This window comes from Leuresthes tenuis, unplaced genomic scaffold (genome assembly GCF_036924035.1).
Source record: "Leuresthes tenuis unplaced genomic scaffold, fLeuTen1.0.hap1 SCAF_22, whole genome shotgun sequence".
Lineage (NCBI taxonomy): Eukaryota > Metazoa > Chordata > Actinopteri > Atheriniformes > Atherinopsidae > Leuresthes > Leuresthes tenuis.
The window spans coordinates 9140995-9164689 of NW_027325376.1; positions in this window are offsets into that span (position 1 = coordinate 9140995).

The following is a 23695-nucleotide window of genomic DNA, read 5'->3' on the forward strand; positions in this document are numbered from 1 at the left end:
AAATAGCCAAGAGCTGTTCTTTTTCCAAACTTAGATAAGATAACACATGTCAGGCACATGTCATTGTAGTGGCAATGGATAACTTTCATCTTAATCTTGGTGCAAAGACAGATTACTTTATGTGCATCCCATAGCCAGCACATACCAGACAATTAACAAACCCTGGCAAGGAAAAGAGTTTCACTGGAGAAAAAAGTGGCAAAAAATTATAATTTTAAGGGGAGTAATAAATTACATAAACTATTGCGTTTTTCAAAGAAATAACCTTTCCCCATGTCATTGTCTACAATGGGGATTGGGAAAAACAGAAATTCCTTGTTTTAATCAGAGCAAGGGGTTTTGGTATACCATGTTTTGTTTTTCATTTAAAATTAAAAATTGGACAAAAGAGGCTGATAAACATTCTAATGATAATCAATTTACAGTAAAAGTGTGGCAGTGTTTGGTTGCATGATTACAGACCCACAGCCTGTGTGCTGTACTGAACTGGAATTTTCAGGTAGACTTTGTGCCTGGTGACAAACAAGGATCAGGAAATCCTTTTAGATGCAGATTATCATGACTGCACTTGGCTGTGGTGTTTTGGTTTTGTTCTGAGTTCTATGCGGGGCTGAGCAGGTATCCAGGAAGTCCAGGGCGGAGTCTGGATTGTTCCTGCCAGCACATCTGCAGCTCTTCTGTGCTCATTTAGAACTGGCTTCTTAAGTATCTCCAGTCTTCACCAGATTGTCTCACTGTCTCCTGTGGTGATCAGGTCAACCAGTGTTCCACAGTGTTTTAAGAAAGCTGTCTTTTTTTTAACTGTGCCTCTATCTGTGTTGTCCGTGCAACCTTGCTTCTCCTGAGATCTTACATATCTCCACTGATTCCATCTCGGTGTCTAGACTGACAGCCTGCAAACAATATAATTTTCCTCCTTTTTGTGCCTACCTGCTCGCCCTGCTGGGACCTCGGACAAACAGCACTGCAGCCTGCATCGCTCACTTACCCCTCCTTCATTGGACCTCTCCTGGAATCCTAGTAAGCGCTCACCGAGCGAACAGATTGTCATTATTGAATTTAACTGGACCAATCTTAACGATCCCCTCTCTTCATAGAGATAATCACCAGGCTGGATTCTCTGTGGACTCACCCACTGCTATCAATAATCCAGTTTTCCTTCCATATTTCTGTCAGTCTGCTTTTGGGTTCCACCTTGTGTGTATCGGCTATTTCATAGCCCTGACACATATTGTGTCATATAATGGTTATTACACTGTTCAATCAATGCTTACTTCATCCAGCTAATTTCAAAAGAAAACGTTGTCCCTTTATTTTATTGTATCAACCGTAATAAAATGGAGCAGTAAAACAAAGTTTGTATGGTAAATCATCTGATTTTGCATAACTGTACATACCACTTTCAGTGGATATGCCAGCGGTTTCATTTTTTTGTACCCTCTTATTAGACGTAAACACATGCCCACAACAATAAATTAAACCCTTCACTTCATATAATTGTCATAATTTCACCAGTCCGCTTGGATAGCAGGCATTATGTTATTTCTGAAGCCAGTGTGGGATGTGTCCCTGCAGTGTGTCAAAGTTACAAGCTACAGCTTTCCTTTGTTTTGGCTGCTTTCATACATATAAACTTAGATAAACTGCTTTACTCAAACCAGAGAAGAAACCGATGTTGCTGGAGTCACAGCAGAGGCGACATTACACTTTAAATGCTGTTGACAATGTGAATCATGACATGATCACTAAAAAAAAACCTTTCGCAGAACCAGTATCCAATTCCGCCTACAAACAAACATGAATCATAAAATTGAGGTCTAATGATGTCAATTCAGAGTTTGTGGCAAATGGCAGTGCACCTGCTGTGAAAAGACAATCTGTTCAGCAGGGGGCCACCGTTCACAATGCACACCATCATGAGCTCACTTAAAATGTATTTTTATCATAGAATTTCAATATAAAAATGGAAATGTATAATCAACTCTGAGACTGATAGCATTTGCCAATCAATTTCAGTAAAAAAGTGAATCTATTTACAAGTATTTCCCCAGCTCATTGTTAAGCATAAAATCTAATCTATTTAATGTCAGGGAGAATATCATAAGTAGCATCAGAAGAAAATGAATGCACTACTTTGAATTTCCATAGCTCATAAGTTTGAAATCACAAATGAATTGGATAACGTGAATTGCATCAACGACAGAGAGAAACGTACAGTACAATATGTATGATTCCCCTCACAGTATTTCTAGAGCTGCACTCATTAATTAGCTTCTGTTCTTTTCTTTTTTTCCCCTACACTCAATTTCTCACGTTAAACAGTAATCAGTGCTGACCTAAAGCTGATATGTTGAAAATTCATCGTCCAAGTACCATGGTTGTAGCCATTTGAGACCATGATATTCTAATACTGTCATTAAAATTCCCTTTTTCCTTCTTTTGAAAACACATTTCTGCTTTCCAAAAAACATGTTGATGTTCTTGTGACGCTTACCTATGAGAAACAAAAAATCTTATATCAGTCCTTATCCTGTTAATATATTAATTATTGACCTATTTACACCAAGTTTTTTACACCTTAGAGCCATAGTGTGTACAAAGTGTGCAGCACAACCTGATCTTAAGCAAGTATTGCTATCTTTTAAGTTTACCTAAAACAGCCCAGCTCCACGTCTTTTTCTCTTGTTTTGTTTTTTTGCCCTTTCCACTCTCCCCAACTCACTGTTTGGTTAAGTTTATATGTGGATCTTCACAGTGTGATACCAGACACTTTCTGCAGAGAAACTGATTATAAATACTGCTGGCTTCTTCAAACAAGACTGTTTTACATGAATGAATAGGCTAACAAAGAACAAGGTATAAATGTCTTTCTTGTAAAGGAAAAAAAAGAGAAAAGAAAAATGCTGAAAATCCAAACCGGCTCTGAAATGTGTATCTAGTTTTGTTGGTTTCTAATTTTGCACTGATTGTGCTCTTCAAGTTTGACTACATCTCTGAAACATAAAAGTGGCTGCAGAGAGTATTGTAAACATTTAGTGATGGGCAGACCTTTTAAATGTGACAAGTAAGACTATATGCTGGATCTAATATGCTTCACCACAAACTGAAGAGACAATGTGCAGCGGTGTTGTCAAATACAGGTTTGAGGAGCTGTGACGATATTGCACTTAAATCAATTATATGACAGCAATATTTTTTGAGAAAGAAAGAATCACTACAAAGTGACATATACAGAGGCTGCAGACCACACTATTAACCCAGGTGGCTCAAATCTGTCAGATATTGTTTATTTTACTTTATTTCACAGCTGGGTGAATTTGTCATTCATCAAATCAAGTGAAATCAGTTTTTCATAAATGCAATAGAGCAAGGATTTACAGAGCATATTCAACAACAACTTGACTGTTTTCGCTTTAGCTGAGAAATAAAAAAATCTGTACAATCAAACTGTTGGCTTACGAAGGCGTGCTTTTCGCTTTGTGGCATTTCCTTTCTTTCAAGTTGTTATGCTGCGGACAGCAACAACACATTCCTAGTCATCATGAGTAAAATGAGATGTTCAGTGTTTGATTTGCTCCCAATCAAAACTGGCTGGAGCCCCTGTACACCAAAGGCAGCATAATCACTGTTTTTGTGTATAAAGTATGGATCTTTACAACTAATTTGCATCACTGCCACCTCCATGAGGTTTGGAGAATCTGCCTAAGGGGTGTGTTAATTATGTCTAATTTTACACTCCATCTTTTTGAGAGGGACCCAATTTGGTGTCTGGCCTCCTTAGCTTCCTTAACCTGCCATTTACCACTCATCACTACAAAGTAAACAGCCTGAACAATAGATAATCAGAAAGGGGATTGATGAGAAAAGAGTGGCAGATGCGGCTCTGCATTGCAGATAGCTACTGCCTCTGCTCCAAATCAATCGGCAATTAGCGCCATTTCACCGCAGCTGTTATGGAGCGATTTATTTCACTGCAGTGATCCTCTTTCCTGAGCGCCCAACACATAATTGCGGAACCCTCCAAGGCCCTGCAGAAAGAAAGGTGATGGTAATGCTGAGAGGGGGAGAGATGGGCAGAAAGAGAAATAGTGCATGAGAGAGGGAACAGATGAGGCTTGGAGAGAGAAAAATGAGAAAGGAATAACTGAGTTATCCAAGTTCAACAACACATTAGACTGCTGCTCTGTATTGTAATTAACATTTGAACAACAGAGTCCTTTTTCAGAACAAATATTATTGATAGTATTCTTATAAAGTATGAGAAAAGGGTTTTTTGTTATACTTTTTCATCCATTTTCAAACAGTCCAGGATGGGGAAAACAGGCCCCTCCAATGGAACATTATACTTAAAAAAGCACTGGACTAGTCAGCCTCAGTGTTACCAGTACAGCAGTTACTCATTGTCCACCAAAGTTGAATAAACTACTCCAATATATTCTTTATTAACACCAATGCAACTATGAAAGTACCAACCGTGCTTTGGTCCCTCACGTTTCTTCAATATGACCAAGATAATACATACAAGTACGCTAGAACAGATTTGCAGAAACAGCTGTTTACTGGTTAAGCCGAAGGCGTAGGATAATTATGGCAACTTATGTGCACACTTGTACACGCTGACTTGTTAAACCTCGAAAACAGAGACACAATAGTGCTCTGTGTGTTCATTAGCAGATCACTAAGTTTGAACTCTGCAATCTGTAAAAGTAAGCATGCTTCTGTCTGGTTTTGCAGGACAAAATGGAAGGTCAACAGATTCATCGGCATCTTTTCCCAACACTTAAAAAGCCAAGTTCTTACCTCAGACGGCATGCTGAGGGGCAATTTCATGTGAAAAATTATACACAGGGCCAGAGCAGTTAGCGACCACAACCTACAATTACGGCTGGCCTTATGTCATATTGTCCCAAAAGTCTTTATGGAGGGAATCTGGTTACTATGGAAATATTTCAACATACAGTAATGTGGAATAACACTGTAATGCAGTGATGGTCAGAGAATGCAAATGTTGATTTTTATCCCACATGAATGAACATATCAAAACTAATGAACCGAGTGAACTGGACAACACTGACTGTCTTATCACCATATCACCTGTCAAGTTTTGGGATATAATCAGGCTGTACGTGAAAGGTTAGATCTTGAAGTTAAGGTGTTGGTGAGCAACTTTGATGGTGGTTAGATAACAGAACATCTTCAAAACACGAGGTACCAGATGATTAAAACCTCGCACTTTCATTCATAAAAATAAAATTTACATTTACAAAGTGCAAAATGTGTATTTGTGTTTTTTCTTTAATAAATATCAGGCACTGTAATATTATGAACATGTAAAAAAAAATAAAATGCTAATCGGTCATTTGCACATCTAGACAACGTAAAAACTAAACATGTATGATTATCAAAGTAACAACAAATATGAACAGCACATAACCAAATATAAAAAGGGACAATCAGTGAAGCAGAAAAAAAAATAATCTGCTTCATTTGGTGGTCATTTCGGTAAAAATAAAAGATTCAGAGCAAGTTCAGAGCAAAGAGGGAAAAGAAAAAGATTGGATTACAAACGTGAGAACATGAGCATCACCTCACACACACAAAAAACAAGCATTGGCACTATGGGTAGAGGACCAGCAATTTCTGCTTTATGTGCAACGGATGAATACACATTCTGTACAGTATAGCTACAAGGGGGAGACGCAGATGTGGAAATGAATTATGGTTTTTAGACTATTTTCTTAAACAGTCCTTGACAGATGCAGGGTATGACACACTCTTTTGCCAGACCATTAGAATGTTATCTAAATCCTTTTTTTGTGTTTGTTTGTTTCCAAATTAATCTTTATGCAAGACTATGACATAGTTTCACTGCACATTCTTTCTTTATAAATACCAGTTTGTGTGGAAGCAAAGGTGTACATATGGTTTTCATATGTGTGCATCATTTATGCATTATGCCAGACATCTTAAGAGATATTCCCTCTATGCAGCAGTTAGTGTATTAAAAAAGTGGCAGCCATCTTATTGTTACCTTGACATTTCACACCAACCTAAATATTGTTTCAGAAATAAACCTTTCATGAACCATTAAGCATGATAATGTATGTGCACATGTTGTCCCTCAAATCTCAATCAGGCCAATTTAAGCATCTGTGAGACGTTCTAGAAAAGCACAACTCCAGTCCACGAAAGCAACTTTGCAATTTGCATTATTTGAAGGATCTACCTCTTAAGTCTTGGCTTCTGATCCATTGTGTATGCATGGATAGGTCCTGAGTTGCTTTGGCAGTGTTACCATAACAGAGTCTGTTATGGTATTAGGAAGATGGTTTTAATGATTAAGCTCAAGAGCGTCATGTCAGCTGTTTATCTATTGCTTATATCACAGGTCTCCATCATGACATATCAACTAACAAAACGCTCACATGATCAGTCACTTGCAAGACAAGTTTTTGTGAAAAGGTTGACATGCCCCACATGCAGATGATGAAGCAAAGGTAACATGTTGGAAATATGACATGTACATTGATTCCTATTTCCTATCCAACCTGGAGTCTCCATCTTCAGGGAATCGTCTCCCTGCCTCCTCACCATACAATTCCATCACCCAATCTTTCAAACAGAAACCCTTATCAGCCAGTCTATAAAAAAAGACTTTTTTCAGTAGGGAAAATTCTTACTTTTTTACAATTTTCTTTTCATAATTTTACACACAAAATGCATTCCGGTTGGTCTTGTATAACTCATTTATCAAATCAATTATTCAGATTAATCTCAAGCATAGTGCTTATAATAGAGATTGTGTTATATTTACAAGAGAATGAAACACAGGCTTTCTTTCAATTATGATGACACAAGACAGCAACAATTTGATAGATCTATCAAGTCAGAAAATGTAAATACCAATTTAAAGTGTTGAACTACAGTGTTTCTCTCTGTTGCATCCTCACTGCACATTTTCACTTTGGTAGGAGGGCTAGTCTGAGTGTATTCTTCTTTCTTTTGTCCAGTTATGATGACAAAAGCAGCCGTCTGCCAAGATGTATTGCTTCAAATTATGTCCTGAGTTTTTTCCCTTGCTATTGCTGATGGCACTTTGGGAGGAAAGTGATAGCAAGTTGTGAAAAAGCAAAGTGGCTGGGCTTTATGACCTATTGCCTTGTCCGCCATCTACAGGGATCAATTAGTCTTCCATGTGTAATGGCTGAGAGCAGAAAAAGCTAAAAAAAATATATACTTTCTGTGGAGTAATAACTAGCTTCTAGTGTCTAGACGGCAATGTAATGGCACCCTGTGTTTGTTGGACTTGTGGCTTATAATAACCGTGAACAACATTGTACACAAATGCAAAAAGAACAAATGTGTCCACACCTATGATGAAATTTAAAAAGCATTATTGTAAAGCTTTCTCATTTCACTCTAACATGATTTACCTCAGCTCCAGCACTCCAGCACATAAATTCAGTGTCTGTATTGCTGTGATTGACTTTGGGAAAAATGGTGTGGAGGCTGTTAAGCTGACACCATCAAAGCACCATTTTTAATGGATTGCACCCAAGAGGTAAACATTGTATGTTTCTAGTCAGACGGTCTTTTCCCATGCTATATGGTCTCTTAGAACATGAAAAAAAAACATCTTGTGAGCTAAATAATCAACACCTTTCCTTCTGGCAGCCTTGGAGCTATCTGGTGGAGGACAAGAAGAGTGAAATAGTGCATGTTTTCTATGAAAAGAATAGAAAAAAAATTGTCTGTAGCATTTTTTTAACCTTTAGGGCAAATGAGGACAGAACCATTTTCTCCTTTTACCAACTTTTTCTCCTTTGGGTGACAACTTGTCGCTGCCATCAGGAGGACAAATGTTAATTGAGAGCGACATCCAGAGAGGTTCTTTTGAAAGGGGTCACTGCACTAGGAAATCAACTCACTTTATCAATCTTCAGAATGTTTTTCAATGTATAGCCTGTATTTTGTCATTTGAAAGATATCACTAAAATGTACCCAGCTAGTTGTTTGCTTTTAACAGCATCAAGACACATTTAGGTGTTAGGTTGTTTCTATTAAAAAGAAAGAAAAACAAGATCCTGTTTGATGATTTTGCACTGAATATATTTCATACACCAGAATGCTTTTCTACCCCTCAATGCATGCTTTCTCACCACTATTAAAAATCTAAACTGTCATGATGAAAATCCAAGCATATGGACAACTCCAGTTTCCCAGATGTTTACCTGTGGACTCTTAAACAGACACGGATATCTAATTTACAGATAACTGCTGTAAAAAAAGTAAATAAACTGAGAAAATAAGTCCCCACATATCAAAGTTATATTTAGATAGCTTACAGTATACAAGACTTTTACAGAAGTTATAATTGCAATAAATAGCCCATTATGTGGTTAAATGGTGGAACACTCAAACAAACAAAATGCATTGCTACAAACTCTTTACTCAAGGTTGAACATACTCACTTCAGGTGGGTAGCAGGTTAATAACCTAGCTTAACATAACATATAATGTTAATAGTTATACATGCACAATAATCTTCCCTCATTGTTTTAACTGTAATTTAGCACCAATGTCACATGGCTAATTAGCACAAGTAAAACCTAAATCAAGCCTGCGGCTTATTGACATATCATTACATATGCATGTCACGAATGCCATTTGAAAAGTATTTATAGTTATACACAAGCTTTAGGCTAAAAAAAAAATATATTTCAACTGAGTATTTCCCCACAAACTGTAGCTTCCAAGCAGTTAGCTACCGAAACAAAGCACTGTTTATTATCTCTATGCCCTTTACTATCACAATATCCCAAACACTTTCATGGCCTACATTTTGACACCTCGGCTTTGCTAATTTATCAAGTTCATTCGATGAAGCCTTAATCCTTCATATGGTCCAATACAGCTCAAACCACAGGATTCATAGAATAAAAAGAAATTCATGGATTAGTCAAACTTGAAATGGAAAGATGTAAAAACTACACGCATACAGGTGATCCAAGAACAGTCCAAGCAAATGGAAGAACTTGCTCATGAAGCAACATTCTTCCCCCAGAATGCACACGTGTGATCGCGCAGGGTTGTTATGAGTGCTTATCGCAAGCCACACTATAGATTCAATGGCAACTTTCAACTTTCTGCAACCATGATTACAACCCCTATTACTTTTACGGCTCAGTACTGTAATGACCATTGTCTGATATATTAATACTACTTCTACTGATACTAAAACTAACTTATTCTATCATACTGCTAATATTTAAGATAATTTTACATTCTACAACTACGAGATGAAAGTGCTAAAAATACTAATGCAATTGCAGCATTTTCTTTGGAACTAATCAATTTCCATACAAATTGTTTTGAAGATGCACCATCTGTTCTGGTATAATATGGTAGATGTGCTGCACACTCAACTAGACAAACTACATGATGGCAGATTTTATAGATCACACCAAACATAATCAAGAAAAACTGTTCTTAACATTAATGTTGATATATATATATATATATATATATATATAAATAAAAATTGGTATCGGTAAAGTTGCAGAAAACCGAAAACAACAACAAAAAAAAACATCTGCTGGTACAAAAGTAAAAAATCTTAAGGGGTCAAAGGGAGACCATTGTGATAGGCCAAAGAGAAAATTCCACTATATCTTTAAAAAGTGGTTAAGTTTATTTCCTTGCTTGAGGCAATAACTAAGGTAATGCATTTGATTACAAATTTAAGATACTACATAAAGGATATCATCAATGTGGTGGATAAAAAAAATGGTACCATGAAGCATATTTTCTAAAAGCAGAAACTAATGCTGTATGGAAAGACGGCAAAGGAAAATTCTTTTCAAGAATGTTTGTACTAAAAGGAAGTTTCACTACAAAGAACTCTGCTTCTATTTATAAACCCAGCCACAGCAACACTGTGATGTCTCCATTTGGAAACAAATGGAATCTCTTAATCTCTGTGCCAATGTCTAAATCTCTATGCCATTATTTTGACAACAGTCATTTGTGGGGAAATCAACACAGACCACATTATGGGATGCAAAAAGCACTCGGGATTGTAAATGAGTTTGGAATGTTTAGATTAATCTTGCAACAAAAACTGTAAATCCCATTTTTGGGGGGTTGGCATTCTGAACAAATGGCACGTTTCATACACTCATACCCTGAATGTAGTGCTGGAGTGCAGCTTAATTCACAACATTTGTCTGAGAAATGTCTACACAATACTTAAGTCAATGTTTCGCTGAATGATAAATAATGCTCTATCACCACTTCCCTCACTTTACAGTGAATTGTATAAAGTCTGTAAAGTCTACATTCCGCAATTTCAGGGAGGCAAGGTGACATAGCTCATTTGATACAAACGAGAGTCCAAGTTTTGTTCGTCTTTGTTCTACTTTTTTCGGTTCATTTTTAAATACAGCAATTGAAACAAAACACTTGACATAGTAGTTGTCTGTTACACAGAAAAACCATCAGCTACACATGGTAGTTTTACCAACAACTGCTCCCAAAAATATACCATTAAAGGCTTAATTTCATCCCGCTCTGTCAAGTAAAACTACCTTCACTGATTCAAAGGCATATCATTTTCCAATTAATTCTAAGATGAGATAGCCTGTGCTGTCAAAAGCATGAAGAGGCATGGAAAGCAAATGGTTTTAGAATCCTTTTTTCCAAATGGGGTGCCCAATGAGGCCTTCCCAACCTCAGGCGAAAGTTGTTTACCCACTGTTATTCCCATCTTATTTATTTGTAACAGAACATTCATTTTTATCTCACATTTGCTCAGAAATCTAGACAAGGCAATTGCATCTATACCATTGCACTCATATACTATTAGAAATTACACTTTCCATTTGCCACCACACAGCACGCCTGCCTCTTCTGTGATGATCGGCAGGCGCTATTGAAAATTCAATGAAAACGAGAGGACAGAAACAGAATGTTGTGATCGGACCCAGGGAATGTATTCGATTCAATTCTTTTATCTAAAGGTTTATGTGTTGTAAAATCTGATTACATTATCTTGTTTTATTTAAGAAACGCAGATGATCAGTGAATAAGTATGGTCGATCATTGCAGAAAATTACCAGAAGAAATCATACAACTGTTAGCCCAGGAAAATCTCACCTGTTATTATATTCTTAATTAAGACGTGGTCAAAATCTTCAAGGTATGATGAAAGAGAAGCAGCTACTCATGGAAATAAAAAACAGATGTGAAAGTATGAACAAAGTATGTTGAAAAGGAGTGAAAACATGTTTACATTGAAATTAGTACATTTGATGAGACAAGATTAACAAGTGGTTTGAAATACCAATTGGAATTTTTAATGTTTTTATGAATTACCGAATGTATTGTTGAAGAGAAATTATGCAGATGTCAGCATTCGAGTTGCTCTCAGTTTGCAAAGATATACCCCTTTAAACAAATGCTTAGAGTATTAGAGTCATTTTAACAAGATGTGACTTTTGTGTCAGTTACTTTCTTTTTCACGTTGTTTCAGCCAAAGAGCATCCCTGTTTCTTCTGCATCACTGCATGCACAGTGGCTGGTCAACATATTCTGTGACCGGGCAAAAATTCATCAAATGCCCTAAAAAGCACAAATATGTATCCCAAACATAACCATAAAACAAGTCTGGTACATCTTGTGTCGGACTCAGATGATCAGCGGCAGGATGCATTATGCAACCATCATGTGTGCAATGGCCAAGAGCAACACAAACATTATTTTGATTTAAAAACAGAAACAAAGTAAATAACTGTCTGGTGAAAAAGTGAGGCAGTGTACAAAATTACTATAATTATGGCTCACTCAAACCGCTATGAAATTTCTTTAAGTGCGAGTTGTTTGAGATGGAAAAAAATCCACTCTTGCGCGGCCCCCCCAGTCTGAGTAGCTTTTAGCTTTACTCCTCTCTGATTGCCCCAACTGAGAGTGATTTGACTGTGGTCTATGGCAGGCAAGACATTGACTTGTCATAGTACTTCACAAAAACGCCACTTCAAAAAAGCCTGAAATGAAAATATTCCTTTGAGTGAAATGATGCAGAAGCGATGGTGTTGCAACCTGACTCCTTTTATTTATTCAATTGCTATCTTATGTCATGTCATTACGTTTATTCTGATAGTAACATGAAAACCCTTGTTGCACAGTGACATTTTGTGTTTAAAATACTATGGATTGACAAGGAAAATTGAAAGCCACAACCTCAACAGATAAAATTTTGAGGACAGTTTGTTCAGCCTCCCACCACTTTTTTACTGAGAAAGCCATGCATGATCATTTCAGGCTAGGCTGTAAGTCTTTGTGTGTATAAGAGGCAAATACAGCAAGTTTGCCTTGCTTTCATTACAGAGAGCTCATGTATTTATTTTGCTGTCAAAAGTAACTAAAGAGGAACCGACAGTCAGTGTTTGCCCGCACCTTTTTACAATTTTGCAGTGGATTCAGAGGATGGGCAACTGTCTCTTTATGAGTACTGAGCAAGACTGGTGCAGGAAGATGTAACACTGAGGCAGGCCACACTTTGAAGCAGTGAATGAATCCCATTGGGAAGGAATTAACTTCTGTATTTCACATACTGATCAATCATTTTAGGTACACCAGCCAAGAATGAATAACTCCCAAATATCTATTTCTGTTCTGTCACAAAGATAACGTTGTCCTGCCTTGTGAATTCAAGATGATTGGAACAATTTGTAAAAATAGGATGTGATGTAATGTGGTTGTCAACATAGGAATTTTGGTATTTGCAGAATAAACCCAGTAGATATATATGATAACGCAACACTAAAAATGGCAGCAATGTGCATGCACCAAGATGAGGGAACTGAAGAGCTGTCTTTTCCACCATGAACTTATGAAATTGTGACAACTACTGAATGAAATGATTAATTTCTGGCAAGCATTTTTGTCAAAATATTTGTATGAAGCAGTTTGGCAGCTTAATAACATTTTTAAGTTTATGTCTAGTTTAAATTGTCACTCAAAAAATAAAAAACAAGACTGTTATAGTTGCCAGATGCATTGAAAGAATCTTTTGGTAACTTAAATCAAATGTCATTTAACTACTAAGCTCGTCACTGGATGAGATCTGATTTGAGATCTGAGTTAGAGACAAGCTAATTGTCTTGGGAGTTTTATAAATACCAATGTAGGTGGGGTTTTGTGTTTGAGATACTCAAAGTAAAAAACAGTTGTAAATCTTTTGAATAAATAGTGCCCCAAGACAGTTAAAATGTAGGTTTATGCACAAATGAGAAAGGAAAACAACTTTTCATGTTGGGCCACATGATAACTGTCTGTTTCCACATTGTTTGGAATAATATTATATTGGATTAGAATTTAGGTCCCCAGCTGTTAAACATCAACCAATCAGCAAAAGACAAGTCCCCATTTGGGTAAAAGAAGTGGATTAAAATATTGAGCCAAACATTAAAACAATTCATCTGCAAAGCAACTGGACTGCTGAGCTCATTTCAAATGTGGATCTGTCTGATTAAACAGGAAGTGCTGAATTATGCTTAATTATTTTGGAACCTAATGTTGGACATGTATTTTGCTTATTTTTTTTTAAGCTGGTATTAAAAAAAGATTGTACACCATGACATTAGCTGTGAATAACCAGTGCTGCTACCACAAACGTCCCCCTGCCAAAGAGGATTCAGCTGAAAAGGTTCCTCCCCCGTGTAAAAAGGTGTCTCTAGTTATGAGTTGTGCCTGAGGATGCAGAGCTTCACAGCTGACTGAGTTCCATCATCATTCTAGCTACCTAATAAGTGATTGTTTGTGGGCTGATAAAATTAAATTGCAAGCCTCAGTGGTTTTGGCAACAGGTGTTTTTCCTCTGTCTCATAATAACTTGAGACGAGCGTTTTCTCCATCTACTCGGGATGATAATGTATTCTAGTTTACCGATTCTCTCGGGTTACCAATCCCCTCCCACATGTAACAAACAAATAAATAATTGAACTAATTATGTTTCATAGAGGTTCATTCTAAGTAATATATACAATGTAAAGAAAAATCTAATCCTAAAATAATTTGATACATGATGAATACATGATTTAAACAACGAACAATTACTTAATCCTCTCTTTATTCCTTTAATCATTCGTACGATACTCATGATATTTGTCTTGTGGTTTTATTATCATGAATCTCAACATTTTTCCACCGTTAATTGCATTTGCCAAAGGATGGATGGAAGGATAGACTAAACTATCTCTCCATACAGCTGTTGTCATTGTTAGGCATGAAGTCTATTTTTCCTCACAGGATCCAGAGCTCAGCTTAAACTGCTGCCCCTGCAACACAAACCCAGATTATAACCTCAGTGATAACCGCATTATTGTTTATAGCTCACTCTCTTCGTGTCAGGCACATTAAAGTAAATCAAATGGTGGAATGTGGGCATAGATATTCATAAATAAATAAATTCATAAGTTATCAATTTCTCACTACGGTAAAAAGCGAATGCTTGCAAAAAATTGCAGCATTTCTTCCAGCAGCATATCAGTTTTAGTTTCACAATAAATAAATAAACAAACAGCAAGAGTTCCAAGATGCATTCTAATTAGAAACCTTTTATTTAATTTCTGACAGAATAACTTCAGCATTTTTGCGACCCCTGATTATTCTGCAATATCTTCAAGATAAACATGAATAAAGGACGAAGGTGTAGTGAGAATATGCATATTTTGAGGGGGTGGATGTGGATTTAAATGAAACAGCGCACCCACTCAAATCCAGTTGCCATCCCATTAATTGAACACACCTGACTGTAATTTCAAATTACAATTAGCTGCTAATCCTCAATCATACTTTTGCCATGCATAGAAATGGAATATTGAATCCCTTTTCACTGTAAATAAATGACCAAATACAACATTTCGGTCTCATTTATTGAATGAGACAGAAATTAATTTTCTGTCTCATTTATTGAATGAGACAGAAATTAATTTTCTTTGTGTTTGAGAAAATATGATTATGTTTTAGGTCATATTTATTCAGAAAATTTTACAAGGTTTACAAACTCCAACAATTTTGTTGAGTTTTAGTGATTCTTTGCTCATCATAATAAAAGACAGACAGTCATGCGTGAGGATATATGCTCTGACACTGATGGAAGACCTTATATATTGTCAGCAAGTTCAAAACAAAGGACCCTGGGTTACAAAATAAATGGTCAGGCTAAAGATGAGGTAACCTCAAGTTACTGAAACAGTGCTGCTTCTTTATTGTTGCTTTAGTTGCCATGTCCAAGCAAATTATTAATAAAAGTGGTTTAATTAAAACCACTCCTAAAGACTGGATATATCTGCACTGGGTTCAAACCTGCATTTGAGCAACCTCATTCAACAGATTTTGGTATGTTCTTTCATCCAAGACACTTCTTAATGAAATCACATCTGCAAGTACTTAATATGATAATCTCAATTATGATCAATTGTTGGGGTGTGAATGTGGCATGACTTCTGTAAACAAAAGTAGTTCTGCTCAGTGGCAGGATTCACTTCTAAGCCTTCAGAGAAATGAAATGTTTTAATAGCATCTTTTCCTGTTAATGATATTCCGTTCATTCTTAACACACCATTGCACAGATATTGAAACCATTCATTTCTGTAATAAAGAAAAGGGGTCCACAGAGAACTCAATCTGAGTGTTGTATTCTTGATTCTGTGATAACACATTCAACATGCTACACTATCATGTAGCATGTAGTTTAGTGATTTTATGGATTTTGTTGCAACTTGATGTTCTGGTTTGATCACATTCATATTCCAGCCTCTAAATCCATTCAAAGAGTATTGACATTATTCATCCATCACTTGAGTACTGAAATGAATTACATGTATTACTCAGGTAAGTTAACGGTCACATTTAACATCACAGATCAGTGCAATAATAGTCTACAGAGCATGGTTCGCTGTATTTACAGCTGAAGTGGTCTTAATAAAAGACAGGAGCCTTGAGCTCTTGCCATGACCTACAGCAAACTAACATAGCAGAGACTTGCTTTAAGAGAGCTTGACACACATGAATATCAGTTGTTAATTGAAGGATCTAAGCTCAATCTATTATTTTCATTGTTAAAAACATAAACAAACCTTAAGCAACAAATAACAAAAACTCTGGCAGCTCTACACTTCCTCGACTACTTCATGTAATCTACTACTGTGATGTAATGTATGTAGTCAGTGAGTGCATCTCCCACCCCCTCGAGCCATGTGCAAGATTCAAAAAGCCAGTTAAAGCTAAAATGAGCCAAAGGTGCAAACAGCACCTGGAGGGTTTTATTGAACAGAGCATCTGCCGAGTTAAGTAAAAGGCTTTATTCGGATCGATAGACAACACATTAACCTTTAGCTCTTCAACATAACAGGATCAATACGCTCATGCAGTTAACTCACTGCACAAGACTGAGGCAATGATGTTTGCTGTGAACAACCTGAAAGTCTAACTATTTCATTAAACCAGGTCTAAACAAATGATGGATCTCAAAGTGTCATTTTGGATTGGTGTTTAGATTCATCCCATTGATTATGCAATGACGTGCATCACAAAATGACCAAAGGGCTAACGACACTGCCATACACAGCTCGCACTTGCATATGTCATTTTAGTCAATACTAAAAAGCCTGGTTTATTAGATGTATGACTCTGAAACTTAATATTTTCATTACACGTTTTCTTTAAAGAAAAAATAATCCAAAAATACATGAAGATTACATCATAAATCTCAGAAAACATATGGAGTGACTGGAAGTGGCAGTGAAGAAGTAGTCATATTGTTTTTGTCAATAGCATTAAGGTAAGCCAGGGGGATAATAAAAATATTCTGCAATAAAATGACAGTCTCTCTACACTATTGTTAAATTAATATTTCCACAAGGTTTGAGACCTGTCCATCAAGGCTTCAAACTAGGGTATTTTCCTCAAGCAAATCTTCCAATAGATGTAATTTGAGCTCACTTATCTCGCTGTACATAAATTGGACTTGAATCATGAGAGGACAACAGTGGCAGGTACACGCTGCCAGATTTGGGCATTTTAAATTACAGTGCACGGCAGTGTGAAACTGATTTCTCATGATAAAATGATTGCCATCATGTTAGCTTTTGTTATGTTTAATGAAGCTCTGTGGAGGTATGCTTTTTTTTTTCTAAAGGCTGCGTAAGGAGTTGTGATGTTATTGCAAATCAGGGTTGAATGAAGTATATTCTAATATTCAAAATCACCAAATAGCGAAAAGGTGGGCAAAGTGGGGAAAACAATGTGCACTTCATATAAAGATACCAACTCCATCGCTCTACATCATTTCACATCACAAAAATAATAACAATAATTTCCAGCTGACAATGGCATTGTGTGAAAGCCACAAGACGGCTGGCTAACACCTACACGAGCATTATTTCTTTGAAATTTTATACCATATTCAATATACGGTGTCTATACTTTTCATGGATTGATGCAGACCATTCTCTTTGCTCGTCATCTACGGGGGACAATCTCGACATGTCATCTCGTAAGTTAATTTCACACTTCACTTGATACTTTGTGATGTAATGGACAGCCATATTGCTCCGGTCCTGCACAGTCAGCCCAGTTGTACTCAGTATGAATAATAAACTGATGTGTAAGTGAAAATGTTGCTGGAATTAGTAACTGAATTGTAGGATGACTGTTTTGGACTGTGGCAAGTAGTCCAGAGGGTGAACTAGATAATGTAAAGGCACTGTGTGTATGTGTGGGCAAGCCTTTGAAGAATGTGGTTGGGGATGATTTGAAGTATGATTTTACATCCAGACTAACAGGACTCTGACCTCAACAAATAGCTACCTGATATTATCACTGAAAGAACAGCACATCTTCCAATACTTCTTACTTCGAAGCAGATAATGTTTTTTTTTTTTTTTTTAACTGTATTCTAACTATACAGCATATACAGTCGTCTACATATTTGAAATGCTTCTGGTTCTCTTGTTGGGACACTGAGAGGAATATGTCTTTATTTCTCGTCTTTCTTGTCTAATATAGGACTGGAGATGCTCAAAAGTGCCGGATCTTCTTGGTCATAATTTGTGTTTCATAACACGCCAAATGTTTTCCACAGCTGAAAGGCCTCGACTGAAGGCGTGCCAGTCCAGTACCGCCTCTATTGACTACTGCACACATACTGTGTCACTTCTGAGTCACGCATTCTCTCAGTTTTTTTCGTAATAAACAAATTAGAGTCATGTAGTAATTGGCAGCTCTTAACTTACAACATGGTTGAGTATACTGAATTATGTCATGATGATTCCTCTCTTTAAAATGCTGCAGTTCATCTCTGGGTCCCTTTCTGCAAAATTTACACACATTTGTAATCGAGCCAGCAAACTAGTTATTGGAATAGTTACTTGTAACAGAACGCCTTGTATGCTAGAGAATTACTTAAACAATTAGCATTTTACTAATGCTTATGACAAGATGCTTCTATTTCCAAAAAATTCAGCTGCTGTCTAAAGATATAATACTTTACATATGCAGTTTGCATGTACTTTAAATGCTAAACTGAACCACAAATATGATAGCATGCTAAAAAAGAGCAGAGGTGAGAAAGAACATTAGAAATGGCTTCTACAGTTATAAACTATAAACATAAGAGCAAACTCAGATCAATGAGATTCCATTACCATCCTATCTCATTTCCCAGAGCTGAATTGGAAATGGGTTAGAGATGGATCGTGTCATTACCAATTCCAGCGGATCCACAGGAGCCATACATGAGTGAGTGAGTGTATGTGTCTGTCCTATCTGCACCCGCTACCAATGAATAGGGTTTTAGCAAAAAGCAGGAAGGTGAGCAGAAGTTCATGCAGTGCCATCATAGTTTTTAATATGCTTGCCTTGAGATGCAGAGCTGCCAGAGGCTCTCAAACCAAACAATTTCTGACAAGTTTGTTTTGGCACGTTTAAAATTGCTTTTTGATGATTATTTTACTTCAATTTTCAAGATAAATATTACAATTCAAATGTCTGCTGGTTAATCTTTGAATGTCTGCCAACTAACCCTAGATGTCAGCAACTATTGAACAAAAATAAACAAGTCATGTCTCAGAGTATACGTGCGGCTCTCGGCTGTAAAACACTTTCAGATTTTATACTTCTTATTCACTCATTGCGTAAATAACAGCTGAGTCAATTGTAATAGTCAATATTCAAGTAGTTACTCTCAGACAATTCAAACCCTTAAAAGGGCAAGAAATTTTCTCCTCTTCCCTGGGACATGAGCTCTGTTTTAGATTAAAACCAAGAGGCACGATGAGAAAGAGAACACCAAATCTGCTACATTAAGAGTGTTAAGGTAGAAAAACACCAGTCAAAGGTTTTCATCTGTGCTGACTCACCAGAGCAATGAGAAAAGAAAAAAATTATTTGTGTATTTTGAGAGGGAAATTACGGGAAAAGGAGTACATTGACTGAAGCTTAAACCATACAAGATGTTATACAGATAAACCTGGCATCAAACTTTGTACATAAAAAAAAACTAAATGAACCCAATCCAGTAATAGGAGCAATCATTCTCTGCTACTGAAGGCTTGAAAAACAGGGACAAAAACAGGGACGTCATTACGAACTGTCTTTACATCTTTCTCCCTGGCCAACGTACTAATTGCCTATAAGACACGTCTGCTCGGAACCAGGAGCAAAGTGAGACAGGAGCTGTCACACTCAGTAAAAGCCAACATGCTGTGAACACTATAGTCAACAACAGTAATGACAGCTGGAGAGACAACAACAAAATTATACACATACGAGCCAAGAAAGAGTGCCTGCATTCTTGGCACTGTGCTATCATCAGCACAGAGAAAAGAAAAGGACCAAAGCACAGACTCTTTGACCATGTTGTATAGACATACAGATTAACTGAATAGTGACTGACCAAACTGCCACCAGTGTCTGCAGATCATATCTGAAATGTCTAGACAAAAGAAAGCAGGTACAAAAAAAACTACATGGCAGTTCCTCTTAGCTTCAGTTCAACAAAGAGAACATATTTTTTGCATTAATCAAGCTGCAGACTAATCAGTTGACAACGTATGGTGTGAATTGCTCATTCTCTACTCCTGTATCCCAACTCATTACTATTCGTGTGAGCTGCTAAAAAGGCCTATGGTGAAAAATTTACACCAAATCAATACATTTTGTTTCTCTGCTTTAGGTGTATTTTCAAAACTTTATTATGCATTAATTCAGTGAAGGAGTCATCAACAAACATGTGTTTTGTCTATACACATTTGCTGAACTCAAGACACAAACAAACAAAAAAAAAAAATACTGTGCCAATATAAATGTCCAAAAACACTCCACTGAAGAATGCACATCTGTGTTGCCTGCATTGTTTTGCAGATATTTCATTGAAATTGATGACAAGATTTGATGCCCATGCCCTCCAGCAACGGGAATAAAATGTAAAAGTAATTTTTAAAGACATAGGTGAAAAGCAATCTGTCACTGATCGTCAATATCTAGTAAGGGATGTGAGCTACGTTTCAAATAAAGCATTTCCTTCAGTTGATTAACTTTGTGTGGGTGAGAAGTTTAGGCAGTTAGTCATTCTGTAAAATAAAAAATGATTCAGAGTTACCTGTGTATACTTGCATCTTAAGTCCTTTTGACTTGCAAAAGAGGTTTTCAGGCACATCTTTTCAACAGTGGAGATCAATTTAGCTCTAGAAACTGGAACAGAATTGACATGGAATACTTTATAATGTAAAAGGCCACTTGATATTATTGAATTCTGCAGTATTGTAGGTAAGATGGCCCATAAAAAAGGGTTATGATTATTTTCCCTGAAACTGGTAAATTAAAACAAAGGTCTTTTAATCAAAGTCACTAAAATGTGCATTATGTAACTTTGGTATTGTAGCAAAGCCGTGTTCAGTTATTTTGGATCCTTTTCATATCTTTGCTGCTGAACAAAGTTGCTTTGTGGGAGGGATGGTGAAGGTAATGTTGCCAGGAGCAACAGCTATTGTTGTAATTACTATGTTTTCACTGTTACTTCTCTCCATGCTCTGTTAGCTGGCAGTTTGTTTGTCTGTATGCTAGTGGAGTGGGGGCTACACCCCACAGTTTATATATCAAACCATGACAGGATTGTTGTTTTACTGCGATGAAATTTTGGCTTTATAACCAACATCACAATCCATGCAGTGATTTCAGCTATATTTACATGTACGATGATCCCCCAGAGAGAAAGTTGGTGCTGCTACTTTTGACAGAGCAGCAAAGTAGAGACAGAGAGTGACCCCTGTCTTGCAAGGCTATATATTGACAAACTGGAAACACTGTTGGTGCCCTTCTCCTCTTCTTACTTTGCAATATTATAAGTTTAGCTTTTTTTTATGGATATTTAGTGTGAGAAAACTGTGTCAACTGTCCGAGTCCCACAATCAGTCGATGAGATTTGACAACCCTGCCTAACATCCAACTTTTCTTAAGCGGGCTTATATATTGGTAAATGTCAGTTAGTACAAATTTAAATGAAGGTTGTTTAAGCACAATGTCAGGTTGATTTACATTCAGTTAGGAAACAAAATCATATCTGTCAGTTTCATACCTAAATGTCTTATCTCTGCATTTCCTTCCATTTATTCATGCCATGTCTGCTGTTGGACAAATTGCTATGTTATTAAAGATATGAGTGAATGGAGTGATTTGATACTGCTTTAGCAAACAAAGGACTGTGTCTGGAACAGAAACTGTTTGGTTTCTTATAGTATTATTCTGTGCTCGCCTCAGTACAGTAAGTCAGCTAAGTTTTGACATGTCAATGAATAGCTAATATAATGAAGCCAATTATTTCCTGACCATGCTTTGATTAAATGGCACCCCAAAAAGCATAATTACACATAAAATAATCCTCAACTTGTCATTGTTTGGGGAGTGTTTTTTTTGTTTTTATGATGAAAACAGAGGAATTCATTTTTTGTGAGTAACACAAAAACTGGGCAATACAGAGGAAGAGGAGAAGAGGCAGTGAGGAATAATTAAAATCATGCTGGTAAAAAAAAGAAAAAAAGAAAATGGGATGAGTTTGGAACGACCAGATCAGAACAACTACAGACAGTGGTACTTTGATGAGCAGAACTGCCCGTACATACGATTAAAAATCAGCTCCTTTCTCCCAATGAGCCCTTATCTGTACTGCATGCATATAAGTCTGATAGAGCCTCTAGCCATAGTGAAAGATAACAAAAATAATTAACTAACATTCTGCTTTGAGGAGAGAGAAACTGTCTTCCAAAGGAAAATGAAAACACTGGATAAAGAGGATCAGATGTTGAGCAGAAGTTTAACTTAGTTTGTTTTTACAGTGAAATGTTTTTGTTGACAGATCATGTAGCTTCAGTTGACAAAATGACTTAATATGTCCAAACACCTTGAGGTACGAGGATAAATCTACCCACAAATCTTTATGGAAGACAAATCATTCTTAAATGATCTAAAAACTGTTGCATCCTCAACTATGCAACTCCTGTGCATAAAACTTGTCACATGATAATCACAATATCTTTATATAATATCTAAAATAAGACGATTCACACAATCTCAGAAAAAACAACATGAAAATGTGATTATGAACTTCGTGTTTGAAAAAAGAAAACGGCACCTATGCAGACTAGATCCATCACATCGATATGCAATAAACCAAATACTGAGGATGGGAGGCAGAATGTAAAATTGCATTTTGGGGAAAAAATAAACTAAAATTATTCAAATAAATTTGTATTTGTAGATTTCACAGTTCTGTACATGTGAACATAATTCTTACTACAAGACCATCTTCATATCATGCTTTTTTAAGGCTTAACATTGATTTATCATTAGTCTTGCTTTGTGTTGACTCACACCACAAAGTTCTGGCTTAAAAGCACACAAACATAAGCCAACATTGAGGACTGGATGATTACTGGGGCTCAAAACATATGGAAGATTGCAAACATTTTTTCTGCCATCCAAGTGAATCAAATCTCAATATAAGCGTACACAAAACCATATCTCATGAGATACAATAGTCTGAAGACATATGGCAATACTGCCCTAGTATTGATCAGCTGTATCTGAGAAGTTTTAACAAGCTGGCAGTTTGTGATAATTTGAAGTAAAAGAAAAGGGAATAGTTATGATTTTATTAATCAACAATCAAACAACACAGTTTAATTTAATACAAGCTAAAGTGAGTGTCAAAAGCATCTGTACAGCCTTGCGCATTGCACTCAGTAGTGAGTACATTGCCAATGCACAGCAACGGCATGCACACAGCAATCCAATGTCTGTCAGCATATTGCACCGCGCAGCTTGAAACACACACCCGGAATGTGTTATCTAATAAGGGCTGAGGTGAAGCGTCAGAGGGATCTGTGGAACATCGTGGACACTGTTAGAGAGACTGTTCAGATGCAGATTGTGAAACAGAATCTTTGTTTGCAGCATGATAACAAGGCATGACGACTAAACTATGTATCCAACTATAAGCTAAACTCAGAGATGATGGTGATGGATGGTTCATGTTCACTCTGTGGTTCTGCCTCACCTGCTTTCATACTTGCCAGAAAAGTTAACTGATTCACTTTATTATTTTAGTGAAAGCTGTTCTAATGTTTCTTATACTAAT